Source organism: Phaenicophaeus curvirostris, chromosome 2 (assembly GCF_032191515.1).
Source record: "Phaenicophaeus curvirostris isolate KB17595 chromosome 2, BPBGC_Pcur_1.0, whole genome shotgun sequence".
Lineage (NCBI taxonomy): Eukaryota > Metazoa > Chordata > Aves > Cuculiformes > Cuculidae > Phaenicophaeus > Phaenicophaeus curvirostris.
Genome location: NC_091393.1, coordinates 81,816,788 through 81,832,771, shown reverse-complemented (window position 1 = coordinate 81,832,771; position 15,984 = coordinate 81,816,788).

Sequence of the window (15,984 nt, the reverse complement as noted above, 5' to 3'; positions counted from 1 at the left end):
TTGTCTCCAGATCCATGCAGATTAGCAAAGCATATCATTTTTCAAAAGGAATAAAGTGAGGAAATTCTAGAAATGAAGAAATACAATACTACAAACAACTTTTCTAACAATTAAAACATTGCAAGCTTTTCCTTTTATTCCTGTTTAAATGAAAAATATCACTTGACATTTTTGCTATGATAAACATTTTCCTTCAGATATGTTTTACTGCACTGCCATTCTGCCTCTCTACTGTATTTTTCTTCACAGGGATGAGACCTGAGCTTATGGAAGCCCACCATCAGACTGCCATTGACTGCAGTGGAATTTAGACTAGATCTTTCTCAGCCTAGGTTACCCACTAGCCTCTTGGGACTTCTCAGATCTTGTATTAAATTCACATAAAATAGATGAAATTGTAGATGTCTTAGGTAAGTACGACAGTGGGTTATGTGGAGACTATCTATGCACATGTGTGAGCTCAAGTAATAATGAGATTCAAAACTAGTGTGCATGAAGACTGGGGTAACGATGACAGGCCAGGAAGAGTTGCCAGAGTTAGAGCAAAGTGATTTCTTGCCAGGAAGAGGTTCCTGTGAGCAGTACTTCCTTTCAGCAACACCCAGAATAACAATTTGTAAGTTCAAGGCAGCTTCATCATCACGAAGACCTAGAAAAAGCAAGAAGCCCTGGGGAGGAGCCAGGCTTACCTGGAGCTGTATGTGGTCTCTGGTGAGACCTGCACCCATATAAGCTGCCTTTCAACTCCTTCCCCTTCTCCTCTTCATGTCTTGTTGCTTCAGTTCCCATTTTATAAAACTGAAAGTTTAGTTTTGCTATTTGGGCTCCCCACTACAGATCACAACTGTAGCCTTCCTTTGTTCCATCCCTTTTTCCATCATAGGGAATACTACCTCAAGTAGCAAGATAAGTTACTTCTGAAATGAAAAGCAATTGTCCTGCTGTACTGTAATATCAATAATGCACTCCAGTCAGCCTCTGTTAGCATTAAAGTTGGTAACAAAGCAAAGCTTAGATCAGCAGACTCTCTAAGCACATTTATTAAGCGTGTGTTTGAGCATTCAGCTAAAACAGGAACAAAGGTGCCATAGTATCATCTAAGGAAGCTGCATTTTTCTCTTTTTGGCCTTTGGAAAAAGCATAGTCATAGCTAGATCTCGTATATTGCACAATAACCAAAATCTTCATAGAGAATTCCAGAATAAATTGTTAACAGACTGTGTTGCCACAAGCTCGTCAGCATGTTTATTTATTTATTTATTTATTTTTAAATTTGGTTTAAATTTGCATTCTATCATAATATTTTTTCATGATTTGTGTGTCGCAATCTGGTCATCTTGTGACCCTCTGATTCGAGAAAAGCAAAAAGAAAATGTTATTTATAAAATAAACAGGATTTTCCCCCTTCACTATTCCAGGAAACAGAAATTCTTCCCAAACCCATAATTAAGGAAAAGTCAGAAAGAGTTCAGATTTTATGAGCAAAGCAAATAAGCTGTCACAGTCTTAAAAACATTGTGGAATTCAGCTTATGAAGTTCTAGCTCTTTTTGTAGAATAGAAATCACTGACTAATCGTGTTTCCTTCCTGTGGAAATGTATTGTGCTTAAAGCATTTCGACTAATTTTTAAGAGATTTAAAATAAAGGTATGGAATATAAGCCTTTAATGCTTGACTTTGCTCTTCCCCCCACTATCTGTAATCATTTTATCTGAAAAGTAGATGTCTTTTTGCTTGACAATTTTTGTTCTTGTCCATTCAAAGTGGAGACAGTCACTCCTTGCTGGACTGTACTGACCCTTTATATTACCATGTCTCATTTGTTTATTTTCCTGATGTGGATCAACACCCAAGGGAGGTCTCTTACAGAAACTTTGGAGATGCACTGAAAGCCAGCAGAGGGAGCATCACAATAGCTCCCATGTGGGATCATTTCTTGCAGAAGAATCTAGAGACTTCAGCTAGTCTCAGGACCCTATTGTGTTAAGAAATACACATGCCTACAGCAAGCACGCTTACATTGTTTTACTACATTTTCCATGCTGGCAATAGATTTTTTTGCAAAGGTCATTGGATCCAAGCCAGTCACTCCTGGGAATATAAATCATGTATTCTTCATGCTGAATCATGAAGAGGGGGGGAAAAAAACGAAAGACAGATTTGCAACTTTCTAATTAACATGGCTGTTTCTCTTTCTAACATCAATATTTCTGGTTCTTCCATAATGCTTAACATCCAGCAATCTCAAAATACTACTGTCCTAGAAAAAAATCAAAGCCCAGAAAAGCAAATTGATGTGCATTTAACCATTTGTATATACCAGGAAGAATAAAAGTTATTTAAAGAACAAATGCTTGATATGCCCACGACCACCTGAAAAGCTTTTGCCTTCCAGTACAATTCAGGATGCCCTAGGGAGAAATTCAGATCTCCACCTTTGGGAACTTGACTTCAGTTGAGTCACCATTTCATAACAGAGAGGACTGTTATTTCTGTACATCTCAGCTGCCTCAGTAACAACTTTTTTTTTTTCAGTGATTCCATCTATTTTTTGAGTTTCACCTACATACAGAGGCTCTAACTCCTGTTCAACTTCCCTCTTACTGGGAGTAGGCAATGGCTCCAACTCCAAGACCAAGTCTGCCACTGGGAGGAATTTGTCCCCAAGAAGCGATACCATGAAGGAGCCCAGTCCATAACGGGATGCAGAATGGTGGTTCCACTTCTCATTCAACAAGCTGAAAGCCCAGCTCTTATACATCCATCAAAGTCCATTTTAATTGGAGCCTAAAGCTATTTTACTCATCAGTAATAAAGGTGCAATTAAGCTCACAGCTGAAAATGAATTCATGAGATAGTGCAAACAAGCTAATTAACTCCTTCATGGGCATTCAGATAGAAACCACACAAAAAACCCACAGGGTGCACCAATTACTTCAGGGGTCTGACTAAAATGAAATTAAAAAAATAGAAAACCACAACATTTGGAGCAAAGGCTAGAAGTCTGTCATTAAGTAGTCTTCTGTGATGTACAGCAAGCATAGGAAACTGTATATAACACTGTGCACATGGAAACGCCTGCTATACCACTGTACAATGGATCAAGAACAGTGTCAAATTTGACAATGCTAAAATTGGACCTAATTTCTCCATTTCCTTTGGCAGATGCTCTAGGTGGCACTCACCTCACCTTAACTAGAGGGGTTCAGCAATAGTTAATCTGTTTAAACACACTCAGAGGGAAAGTGGAGGTTTTGCATGGACAGCCAGTGAAAGCCAGTGTGAGGTGTGTGACATTGTGCAGTGCCTGGTCGGGGCACTTATGCAGCATGGTTTGAGGAAGAACAAGAGAGTGTCTGTGTATATGTTAAGGAGGCTAAACTGTCGTACTTGACAATTTACGTTAACTATGATATTTCATTGCCACTAGTTCAGGAATCCATAAAACCATTGGGCCTGATTTGCTCATGCCCGTGCTTTGTCTCTAGTCATTTATGGGCATGCAAAGGACAGGTAAAGTTCTACTGCTCATGTAGAGAAGTAAGGGTTTTTTTTCCTCTGGAACAAACATTATGCTTGAAATTCAGAGAAGCAGAGAAAGCCCTTTCCGCAAAGTTCATGTGGTGGCAAAATACAGCTGCTTTTCAAATCTCAAAACCTTGGCTATTTTTTAAGGAAAAAGCCAAAGGTTCCCAGGGCTCACAGTGGAGTCTCAGCCTGCAGAATTCAATAACCAATCCAGGAAACCCATTTCAACATCGAGTTTCAAAGAGGTTATTGTAAACAAAGAGTGAGCCCACAGAACAATATGATTCTTGATCCCCATTTAAGTAGCAGGAACACAGAAAAGCCTAAGAAGTGGAGACATCTGTATTTATGTAGAGTTTTTTCTCTGCCTGTTTGTACTCCATTAAATTTCAAATGGTGAAATGGAATTTCTTTTTTGTGTAGATTAGCACTTGCATCTTAAACTACCCCGGCTACTACAATGCCACCACTAAAATATGAGAAGGACACTTTCTAAAAGCCGCAGAAACATTACAATATTTGTTTGTAATTAATATCATGGTAATTAAGTCTGACCTCATGGCAGTTCACAGCAGCTACTACCAGCTTTATTGGAGTTTGTCTGAAGTTACAGAGGAATGAGATCAGAATCAGGCCCCAAGGACAGCATTTATATGACAGCTTGTCCAGAACCTGACCTCATAAGTTTTTCCTCCATTTAGGCTCAGTCTGCAGCCAGACTTTTGTTTCTCATTCATATACACACACAGTTTCTACTTTTTCCTGTTAAGGCAAGTTAGGGCTGGAGGCCATCAAACAAAGCCAGTCATAATAAGCAACTGGACAATGAGTCCTTATTGACAGGGTTACAAAAATACATTTTCTTTTTTTCGTTCTGTATATGCTTAGCTAAAGAAAGGTTAATAAGCCTATAAAAGATTATTTTACAAGAAACAGAACTTGACTTCATCTTACTGAAATGACAGCTAAGGCTTCTATCTGTTGGTCAGCAGAAGTATTAGCCATAGCTTGACAGAAAGTATTTGATAACTAACCTGCTTAGTATAGCAAAAATATTTATTGCATGCAGCATGATTTTCTACAGGAAACACATTGGTATAGTGACCGCAATAAGCATTAATCTATCTAATGCTAAGTAGGTTGCGCTTAGGTACAAAGCCATATGATTTTTAATACTGCAAATCACCTCCATTCCTAGCTCAAAATTATTCTGCTTGCATGTATTTATTTTTCTTTTTAGTTTATTTTGGCTGATTCAAGAGGGAGGTTCATGAAGTCATCAGCACACCCAAAGCTTATATACATTTTGAATATCAGACTGTAACCCCACTGTTTGCACATGAGCACTACAGCTACAACTTTGCACTGTCCCAGTGAGTAGTGTGCTGCAGTTTGCCCTGGGGAAGATAAGCCAGAGCATAATCTATGCACCCTGCAGGTCCTGAGGCTGTTGAAATGCATATGCTATCTCTTGAAAAAAAAAACCAAAAAACACAGGGCTCCAAACTGATCTTCAGCTATATCAAAATGTTAAGTAAGTGAGGCAAAATAAGTATTGACTTTTGGTTTTGTTATTCTCAAAGTTTTTATTCAGTGTTGCAAGAGAAAAAGTGAGTCTTTCTGGCTCATATAAAAAGAAAGTGATATTATTATTCATTTATTTATCAAGTCACATGCCCATCCAATGGTAATGTCAAACTTATTACTATTCTCCTTGAAAGCAGGACAGAGGAGTAAGAAATCTTCTCTTCTGCTGAGAAAAGTATGCATGTGGCTTCTATCCCTGCCACTCAAGGAGGTGCAGTTATAAATATATAACGTCACAGTCACACTAAATACAGCTTAGTGGAAAAACTGGAAGTGGAAGAACTAGATTCAAGGGCACCTGGATTTTATTCTGGTTTGGTCACTGACTTTAGCAGGATGAAGTGACTGCCTCTTTGTCTACTCCCCTCCTCCTCCCTCCAGTAAATAAATTATAGTCACAACTTATTATAAATAGCATTTACACTGCAAGGATATTACACTAACCTGCAAGCCTACTGTCAAGTCTAACTAACAGTTAAAGCTCACAATGAGCAGGGCAAAGTACTGTTAACAGTCAAAGTGCTGGGTTTTGAGCTGTACTGATACAGCACTGCTTTGGTCTAAGGTATATATTTTACAGCGACACTCTTCTGGTCTTATCGAAACGTGGTATATAACTGCCAGCTCCAAGGAGTTCCTGTGCACAAGCTACTGCTAAGCTTAAGCCACATTCCCCACAGGGCATTTTCTCCTAGGCTTCTGCTCTGCAAGTGGTAGATGGTGTTGACTTTGACAAAGAAAGCATAAGGATTATTAAAAGTCTGCAAAAACACTTGCTTTCTTGACAAGCTCCTTTGGGTCGCATATTATTTGCTTTCCTGAAAGCAGGAAATATGGTCTTCCGAAATTAGCTCCTCCAACTTCTCTGTTTAATAAATATGCATATTTTCAGATGAGTTTGTGTTTTTCTTAAGAAAGAAAAACTCAAGTCTATGGAGGAAGTGTAGAGTGCGTTTATCAGCAGCTAGTGAGAATAGGCCTGCATTTATCTGAAAGATGTAGTATTTCAGTAATAATCCAACAGCAGCTACTGGAAAAGATCTAATCCTAGCCTATTAGAGAAAAAAAAAAACAAAACACAAAACAAAACAACAAAACCCACACCAAACTTTAATCAGTAATGGAGACCAAAGCCCAAGAAGGTTAGATTTTTTTTTCTTTTCTAAAGATTTTTTTTTAAAAAAAAAAAAGCTATATAATTCTGGATTTTTCCGCACTATGGAAAACCAGAAAAGTTTTAAACAAAGCAGTTAGTCCAGTAGGTTAACGTTAAATGCCCTCTTAATTTCTGTTACTATACACACTGACCTTAGGCTGTGAGAATAAGGACCTGCATCTAGTAATCTCAGCTATTTCACCACAGTTATCATGTTGAAACTTTGTTAGCCTGGCTTATTTGGTTTATTCAGCATTTTCCTTTCCTGAGTTCTTTCACTTTATCTGCTGTCAAAAAAAATTTAAGAACCATCCAAGAGAGATTTGTTATTTTTCATGGCACATGACATTTGGATCTGATGGCTCCTTGGAGTATTTTTCATGTATTGCAGCAGAGACCTGCTCATCAATGATCCAGCTCTGCAATCCCTCAACAGTCTCTTGCTTATAGCAGCTTAAGCAGGGCAAATCTCTCTCTACCTCCCCTAATCTAAAGGTTTATTTACATTGAATATCTGATACAATTTAGACTGGATTAAACCACTGTACAACCACATCTCAAATCTACTTGCACCCCTACACATTCCCTCTCCCTCCACAGCTGGCACGCTCCAGATCATACAATAGCATTGCATCAAGCAGCTTTGCTAGCAGGAGGGTAATTCTCAAAAATAACATATTTCAGCTGGCTCAGTGAGCTAAATCAGCTCCAATGCTCCATCCTGGGGCAGGGAGGAGAAACAGGGGAAGAGCCATGTTAGCCCTGAGTTAGATCAGCCCAAACTGAGATGGCTCCATGTCCTTAGGTTATTTTGAAAATGAGACTCTGGATTTAACTGCTATTGTCAGGAGTGGCCAGGGGCACAGACACAAACCAGGTGCTTCCAGCTAATTAATTACGCTGCCAGATCATCCATTGAGGCAGTCTGCCTGTGTGCTCTTTACTCTTGCCCACAGCAAGTAGAGGTAACCTGAGCTATCCTAACCTTCAGGGTTCAGGCTTAACCTTGAGGTCTAAGTGGCATGGGTTTAACCCTTCAGTCCCTGTAAGTTAACCAGAAACACTTTTGCTAATGGCACACAAAGAGACTAGCTGACATAGTGGCCTGTCATGTAACTGCATAATACATCTCAGAGTTAAGGAATACTGGTTAAGTCTTCTCAACAGGTGACTGAGACCCATCCCCTGGAGCTCCTTAGGAGAGCTGCAGAGCAGAGACACTGTACTGGTATAAACAGGAGCAGGTCTTCAAGTGAGACACATATCCAGAGACAAAGTAGTATGTCTGAACCTTTTTTTTTTAAGCTGAATTAAAATCTTAACAAGTACAAATAATTACTTAGACTTATTCTCTTTAAAAACATATTTGAGACTTTCCAAGCAATTCTCCATGAAAAGTTTATAAAAACTCAATGTTCCCAAACTGGCTATTATAAGCAGCAGCTTTTTAATCATTGAAGGCAGCAGCAGAAATAACAGGTTTCACTTGTCATTCCAGAACAAGCCTCTGCAGTTTATTAAACTAAAACTGAAATACATATTTTTTTCAAAACTATTTTGTGATCTCACTGAAGAAACAGACAGTTGCAGTTTAACATGCTGCTAGAAAAACAGGCATATTACTCATGTGCTATATCAGAATTTCATGTTAAATTCACTTATATCCTCCAGAGGAGAAAGTGAAAAGTGCTATTAAGACGATATGAGTTGGTACATTGCACTACCCTGTAATTTAAGGACTTTAAACAAAACTATCCATACTTGAGCTCAAGGTGTCAGATCTGCCCTTTTCCAACAGCTTGCACATTGTGGTTTGCAACAACCGAAAAAAAACCAACTCGAAAAAACCACACAAAAAAAACCCCAACAGCCATCTAGCAGCCAAAAGATTGGGGGAAGAGAAGAAAAAGAGGGAGAGAGATGTGGAAAAAAAAAACAACCCAAACCAAAAAAGAAACATATCCCAGAGAGCATTACATCAGTTCTCCTCCCAGTTTTATTTAAAACACGTGCCATCACTCACAGCTTTGTGGTTAGTGGAAAATATGACTGTAACTTCCATGGTGCATGGGTTGCATAAAAGAAAATAAAAGACCTTTCTTTGGCACAGCTGAATTTGGCTACTGATGGAAAGAGAAAGGGTGGCATATTTATACAAAATCCTTGTATTTTGGCAGGGAGGATAGTCCTGGATGAGCCACCTAGCTGTGTTTTGTTCCTTAGCAGAAGCATACACACTGATCCACTCCAGAAAGGGCACAGCATAAAGCATAACATAGTATGTTTCTGCCTCCACACAAACAATAATTCAATTAGATTCGATGAAAATGCAGTCTTTATAAAATAAATTATTTAGGCCAACAAATATTTCAGCTTTGACTACCAGATCAAGGATAGGTAACATAAAATATTCATCCTGAAACCAAAATACTACCAGGGTTTATGCTTTAAAGATGAGTCAGCAAACATCTCACAGACTTTCAGCACAGGCATGTTGATCAAAATTGGAGCTGAAAAACAAAGCAACATTCAAAACTCCATCAAAGCCCAAACATTACATCAAGGGCTAGATTTTGTGTGTGCATGTGCAAGAGGAGCAAAGATACACCTAGAGGATTTTCTGGGCTTCTGAATAGCTCTATAGCATCTGACACTGTGCAACTAGACATCATGTAAGTTAAAGTCTGACTTCCAGAGGAGAGTATTTTCAGAAGGGCCCACGGTTGCCATCCAGAAGTCATTAGCCAGGTATTGTGAGAGGGGCTTAAAAACCCCCTTAAGATTTAAAAATTAAGCAATTTTCTTCTGTTTGGCTGGTAGAGGTTTAAGGCTTACATTTTCAGCTTCTTCTCTGAAGTCATTGGTTTTAATCAAAAGGTGACTTTTTCCAGGTTTCCGGGAGATCTTAAGAAAAACACCAGATAGCAAGAAAAAAGTGGTAAACTCGGTAGCCCTGGGAGTCCCCTGACTCCAATTTGTAAGCATGGTGCATTATTCCTACTCTTGTAGGTTCTCAGGGGCCTCTCCATCAGGAGTTCAAGCCCAGGCCTGCCACTTGAACAAAGTCATACCCACTAGAAAAGGAACACTTCTGGCCTCTACTCAGAGTGGTCCATGGAGAATCCCACACTTGTGTTCCCAACACTGGGATGCACAACACACACAGGAGGAGGACAGGAAGCAGATGGCTGCTGAGGAGGGGCACTACAAAGAACTCTTCCTAGAGGGTGCTCGCTCCTGGGGAACATGGCCAATCTGCTGGGCTGCCTTCATGCACCACTGGTGAAAATGGCAGACCAGGACTCAACTGGCCATCTGCCAGTAATGACCCTCCATCTCTGCAGCTGCACTTTGTTCTTCTTAATTCTTTTTTCAGGACAAAAAATAGGTGATACAAGCACACAGCAAGAGCTGTAGCATATGATTATCATTCTTCCTGTGCAAATGGATAACAATGAAGACTAAAAGAACAGCAACAACAACGTAGAGGAAAGCATAGTAAAGCCACCCCTCAACCTCCAACCTCATAAGGCCCTACTCAGTTGAAAATTAACAGAGAAAAGACACCAAAGTGACCTTAGGGAAAGGTGCTTCAAGGCAATTCAACATTTGTGATGGTAAAAGCTAGATGCAGGTACTATCTTCAGTCCAAGGCAACTCCTAAACAACTCATTTTACCTAGATACCAGTTCTTGGATGAGAAAATGAACCTGTACATCAGATGTGCCAACAACATATTAAGCACCATCTACTGCAGCGGCAGTAAAAATATTAACTATATTAGACCTACAAGTGAAGTTGCCCTGGTGACAAATTCTGGATCCAAAAAATGGTGGTACAGGAAAGCCTCGTTTGTTTTTTATTTACCAAAATATGTAAAAACACTTGAAATGCCAGATCACATACTACTTTTCAGTTGCATATTTTTTACTATCTACAAATATGATCAGACTTCAAGTTAAGAGGAGTCATTAATTGCAACTGAACACATAATCTGAGACTAAAGTTTAAAACTACTAATGAAAGATTAGTTCCAAGTTCCAAGACATGAGGAGTTTTTTCTATTTGTTTCTTTTTTCTCTTTTTAAATTTTTTTTAAACTTGCCAAACAAAAAAAAAGGCCTGTTCACTTGAGGCATTCACCATTGGACACTAAACCTTTGATTAGCGTCAAGAGGGCAATTATCTCTAAAATAAAGAGTTTTATATATCATGGGTCTCACATTCTAAATTCAGTCTGAGAAGCAGGAGGAAAAAACGATTCAGACGTCAACAGTGAATTGGCCAAAGGTCTCTGCATTACAGATATACCACTGTTACATTTTACATGGCATTAGGAAGCGTGGCAGTCATTTGACCTACCAAACAGCAAGCACTTTTGATGCAAAGCCTAATTGTCACTTATACTTTGTCACGCCATTTAGTTTCAATTATTTCCCGAACTCCTCAAGGAACTCTGCTAATGTTCCAATTTTACTTTTGTCAGTATCGATGTGATCCTCATTAAAACGAAGCTGTCAAAATTGTTTTGATGCCACTTTCCTTGACAACATCTGCTCAGTTTACCCTGTTGTCACCTTTGACTGTGGGAAATGAGATTAAAAAAAAAAAATTGTCAGAAAAAACTCATGACTACATTTTATCTCTAAAAGACATTATGCAGCGATGGGAATTGAGTTTTAGATTCTGTTCTTGAAAAGCACAATTCTTTGAGGAGGAAAAAATATTCTACACAGAATCCTACTAGCTCCAAACTAGATTTCCTCTATTTCCATGCTGATTGCAAGAATCTGAGGTAATTAGCAGGGTAAAAGTTTATGTCACATACTTATTTATCTTGTTTTAGAGAGACAGAGTGTTTTAGTTTACATTCTGCTTCCTCATTTCCTCCAATTAGTTTTGCAAAATGGAAAACTGAGCTCACAAACTACTGCCAAATGCAGTGGAGGTTAACATGCATGGATGTAAGCTGTGGAGGACTGAAGGCACATCTCACTCAGTGTACCATGAGCACAGCAATCTCAATGACAGAGGCACAGCCCATTGGGAGGGATAACAGCTTCAGCTGCTCCAGCTAAATCCACCAGCAAACATGAGTTGGCCTCCTAAGAATGGGCAACTGGGAATAAGGCTTTAGGTATAGTTTGTTTTCCCAGTAACGACATTCATCACTACTTATAAGCTTCTACAATCTCTTAGCACTGCCTTGATCTGTTTGAATTTAAGAACAATACTAAATTTCTCCAGATCTCTTAAGTGAAATCAGAATTCATTATTTTTACAACACTTGATTACTATCAGTGACAAATGAAGTCTGTACAACAAGAAAGCTTGTACAGACTCACTGCAAGCTTTCCTCATCAAAACATCCATGAACTTCAGCTTGGAGGCTGTGGGAACTTAGAAATTTAGTGTACTATATGCTCAGACCCTAGTTTTTGTATTAAGTCTCAAACATGGAGATCCATTATAAATTAAAAATAAAACCAAAAACAACAAAAGAACAGAAAAAAGCATTTACAGCTAGCTAACAGAATTTCAAGCATGGTTCAGTCACTCATGGTTTCAATTTGAAATCACTTCATCTAACTGTGAAACAGTACTGGCTTTGAAACAACCTCCTGTTCTGTAAGTATTTGGCAGATGTTAAATGTACAAGGACGGGGAGTCTAAACAGTGCTGCTCTAATAAATTTGGCAGAAACCTTGGATTAAATGGTTAAGTTACCTAAAAAAACCTTTCAAATCAGTAAATAAATTTCCAGTTTCAAAGGAAATTAACTTCAACTGCCTTTTGTTAAAATCCATTTACTTAAGTGTTACCCATCAGATTTTCTGGTTTTCAATGGCCAGCTTTTTAGAATTCTTTTTAAAAGGGGCCTGAAGCTGGTATTTCTTTTCTAGCCAAGTCCCAGCTTCTGTATTTTTGTTATTGCCTGAGAATCTCAGCTTTATTATAAGATATGGGCAAAATTAATATATCAGTCTATTTAAGACTCCCAGATGAAACCCAGAAAATTCCAAAAGTATGAACAGGCCAGAAAACAATACCACCATCTCAAAGCATCAGGTTTTATACTACAGCTTCATGATTTCTGGGTGGATGAAATAGCAGTACCAGCTACTACACTCAGAAGTCAACTCTAGACACTGAACCTGGTGACACTCCAACAACAAACATTTCTGAATGACAAGCTAGCACTCAGCAGAAATCTTTTCCCCGTGTTTTACAACTCCCTTAAACCCTAAGTTATACCTATAAGACTGCAATACATTTGTGGCTCTGATCTAACTGCTTCGTACAATACTCTTTGTCAAACAAAATTAAAATTCAATGCAAGTTGAACAAATCATTCTTGAATAAAACTAAAGAGGATTCTCATAATGACAATGCACAGTTACATCCTGTTCTACACAGCTGTACATCTTCAAGGGGCCCTAGAGTGGCTGAGAGGCAGTACAGATACAGGACAGTGAGAGGGTTGCCCAGTGCATAGGAGATGACTGTGGGTAGATTTAAAACAGCTTCTGACCTGGGTTTATTCAGCAATGCAGAACAGCCCTGAGACTCGGAGCAGTACATGTTAGGAGGACACCTGTTAGGACAATTTTACAGGGAGCAGCGTGGGACTACTGGTGACAATGCTAGTGAAATGCTTATGCTGTTGAAATCCACCTGATTGTAGAGTTTTTATGGTTCCAGTATGCTGTTGCATTGGTATGTGGATTACACCAGATGAGAGTTTCCTCCTACTGAATGTGAACAAACTATTACTGTTGAAACCTTAGCGTTTTGCTACCTACCTATGCAGAGTCTCAAGCTAAATCATTCTGCCTTCAGGTGTCTTTAAGGGCAAATGCTTTTGGAAGAACAGGCTACTATTAAAATAAAAAGGGAGATGAATATGTATCTACATCTTACCATGTCATGCAAACACTTAATGTATTTTATGGACAGTATGGTCTATAATTAAGGTCACTCAAAGCTTGACATTGTAAAATTCTACAAATTAACAACTCTGTTAAATTCTTATTGTTTAGGCAGAAATGGTCCATGCCAAGTATCTGCCTGTGGTTGATATTTCTGTTGTTAAGAGAAAATTTCAACTATAACAGTTTAGCTGTATCTGAAAATGTGATTAACAAGAAAACCATAATCCCTTTCCTTAGCGTATTATAATTCCTACAGCCTTTTTCTTCGAATAGCCCCAGACATCTATCGGCTCTGAAGTGAAAAAAAAAGAAACCTGTCTTTGCTTCTGCACCAGTAGTTCAATCAATTAAAGACAACAGAACATACTAAATTCACAAAAAGCAAACCAAATTATCCAGCACAGTCCCAGTTTCCTGGGTGAACAATCTGACACTTTGACATGCTTTGCAAAACTACTGAACATTCGCAGTAACAGCTAACATCAACAGGTAATGGGTTTTGACAATAACCCTAGGCTTACAAAACTGACACAGCAGAACTTCAGTGTGGATCTACCCAACTGGTATAAATCATCCTTCTCTTTAAAGTTAATCTGTTTTCCAAGCAGGCTACCATGGGCCCTCGCCACAGGCACATCTAATCCAGTGGCAGACATGAGGCCAAGATGCAGCAATCTCCTTAGTGGGGTTGTGTTACCATTTACACGTCTGCATGGCCAGTTCTAGCAAATAGGTAGCATAGATCTAAGGCAGCAAAAGCCTGCTGCAGGGGTGGTTATCTCAGGTGAGGGAAAGAGCAGATGAGCAAGTCATCAAATTCAGAGGTGCTACAACGACCATCTATCTGCTTTACCCTCTGCTTGAGATTATCACCACTACTGTGGAAGCAAAGCAAAGAACAAGACCTTGCTCCAACCACCCCAATTCAGAGTCAACCTCACCTGCCCTAGTAAAATTCACTGCCTCCAGGTCCCTACATTACTCTGCCACCCAATATAGCTGCTTGGTAGCAGACACAACAGAAAGGTGAACATATTCACCTTCCACCATGACAGGTCAGAGATTAACATATTTATTCAAACTGCTGGGAACAGATAAAATTTGGCCACATGCCTTCTTCTTGCCACCTCTACTAGAGGGCAGCAAGCTGCAGCAGAGGAGCAGTTCAAACTGCCAGCAGCAGTACTGGTGGTGCCCTTTCTTATCTAGGCAGTAATTTTGTACCTGCCTAGGGCAGTGGAAAAACCTTGCTCCGGCCTTGCAGGTATGCACAGTAACAAGGTGATATACTGGAGTGGTGACATTAATTACTTAAGCTGCTCTGAGCAAAAGAGTAAACTTTTGCAACGGCTTCTAGTGACAAAGAGATTATTTTGCTACACAAGCAGTGGGAGCTACAAAATATAATCATACTGCTCCCTAAGAAAGGAAAAGTGCCACTGAAAGTGCACTTATATTGCATATATAGAGATGTTACAGACACAGCCCTATTAGTATTGCTCCCTGGCATTTCTTAATTCTTTCTGCTCAGTGCCATCCTGCTGATTAGAAAATATTTGCCATGAACAGAGAAATAAGCCCTTTTGAAAATGCTCTCAGGATTAAACTCTCTACATATTTTTTTTAAAAAAAGTAAAGCTGTGATTTTGATCAAGTTGTGAGTGCTGTATCAAGAACAAGTCAAACATTAAGTCAGTACTTGCTCCCTCTGCGGTGCCTTGGCTGACCCCAAAACCTGCTTTTGGTATCGGGACCCCTCACTACAGAGCTGGTAGGTAGAAGGCATCAGGGCAGTAAGAGGCTACAAATCTCCAACAGAGTTCCTGGAAGTCAGGGAACCTCATTAAATTTGAGGAAGTTATCCACTTTTAAGACTGGGGCAGGAGGGGGGTGGGGCTGGTATTTAAGTCATAATTTCATGCTATATATTTAATGATCCAGTTTCTTCTCTTATGGGATCCTTCTAGTAAATACTTTTTTTAAAAAAATAAAAACACACCATCCCCAAGGGCTGGGAATGTAACCTCCCCAGCCAGCACAAATGCACCTAGAAAACTATTTGCGTCTGCTCCTTCACACCTGATCTAAGCTACACCAACTCTGTACAAACATGCAGTGGAAGGTGCATGGCTTAGTCTCCAGGCTTGGGGATACACTCCCACCTTGTAGCAACATTGCCTGCAAAATTTTCCTCTTGTAATGCTGAAATACCATCTCTACTGATTTCATTCAGTTGTCCACTCTTGCTAAGAACCATACATTTTTGTTCAAGTACAAAAGTCCACCTTTCAACTTAATTAATAGATAAAATATGGGAGCACTAACACTAACTTCTTGGTACTCTTCTTGAGGGACTGTCACATTCCTTCCCCTACTCGCTGTCTGCATTTGGTCTACTTTGACTATTTTGTGATGCACAGAAGTAAACAACTAAATTTGTCCAGTAATGTTTATCATTGATTCTGTATACACACATCATCCTTTCACTGAGCCCACAAAATCCTCTTCCTTAACAAAAAGCAGTAACCGCTCCCAGACAACACTACTCCACTCATACATCAGCCAACAGTACAAGTGAGACATCCAGTAGGAGCATGGCCCAGCAGCACAGGTTTATGGCAAGACTTCCCAAATGTTGACAGGCCTACAGATTATAAATGCACCTGCACTCTTCAGTGAAGCAGCTACTATTAATTGACTGCAAGCATCCTAGAAGCGTTATTGCTGATTGGGTGTATGTTGGTACAAAGAGGCAGACATAACTTAAGAAAACTGCTGCTG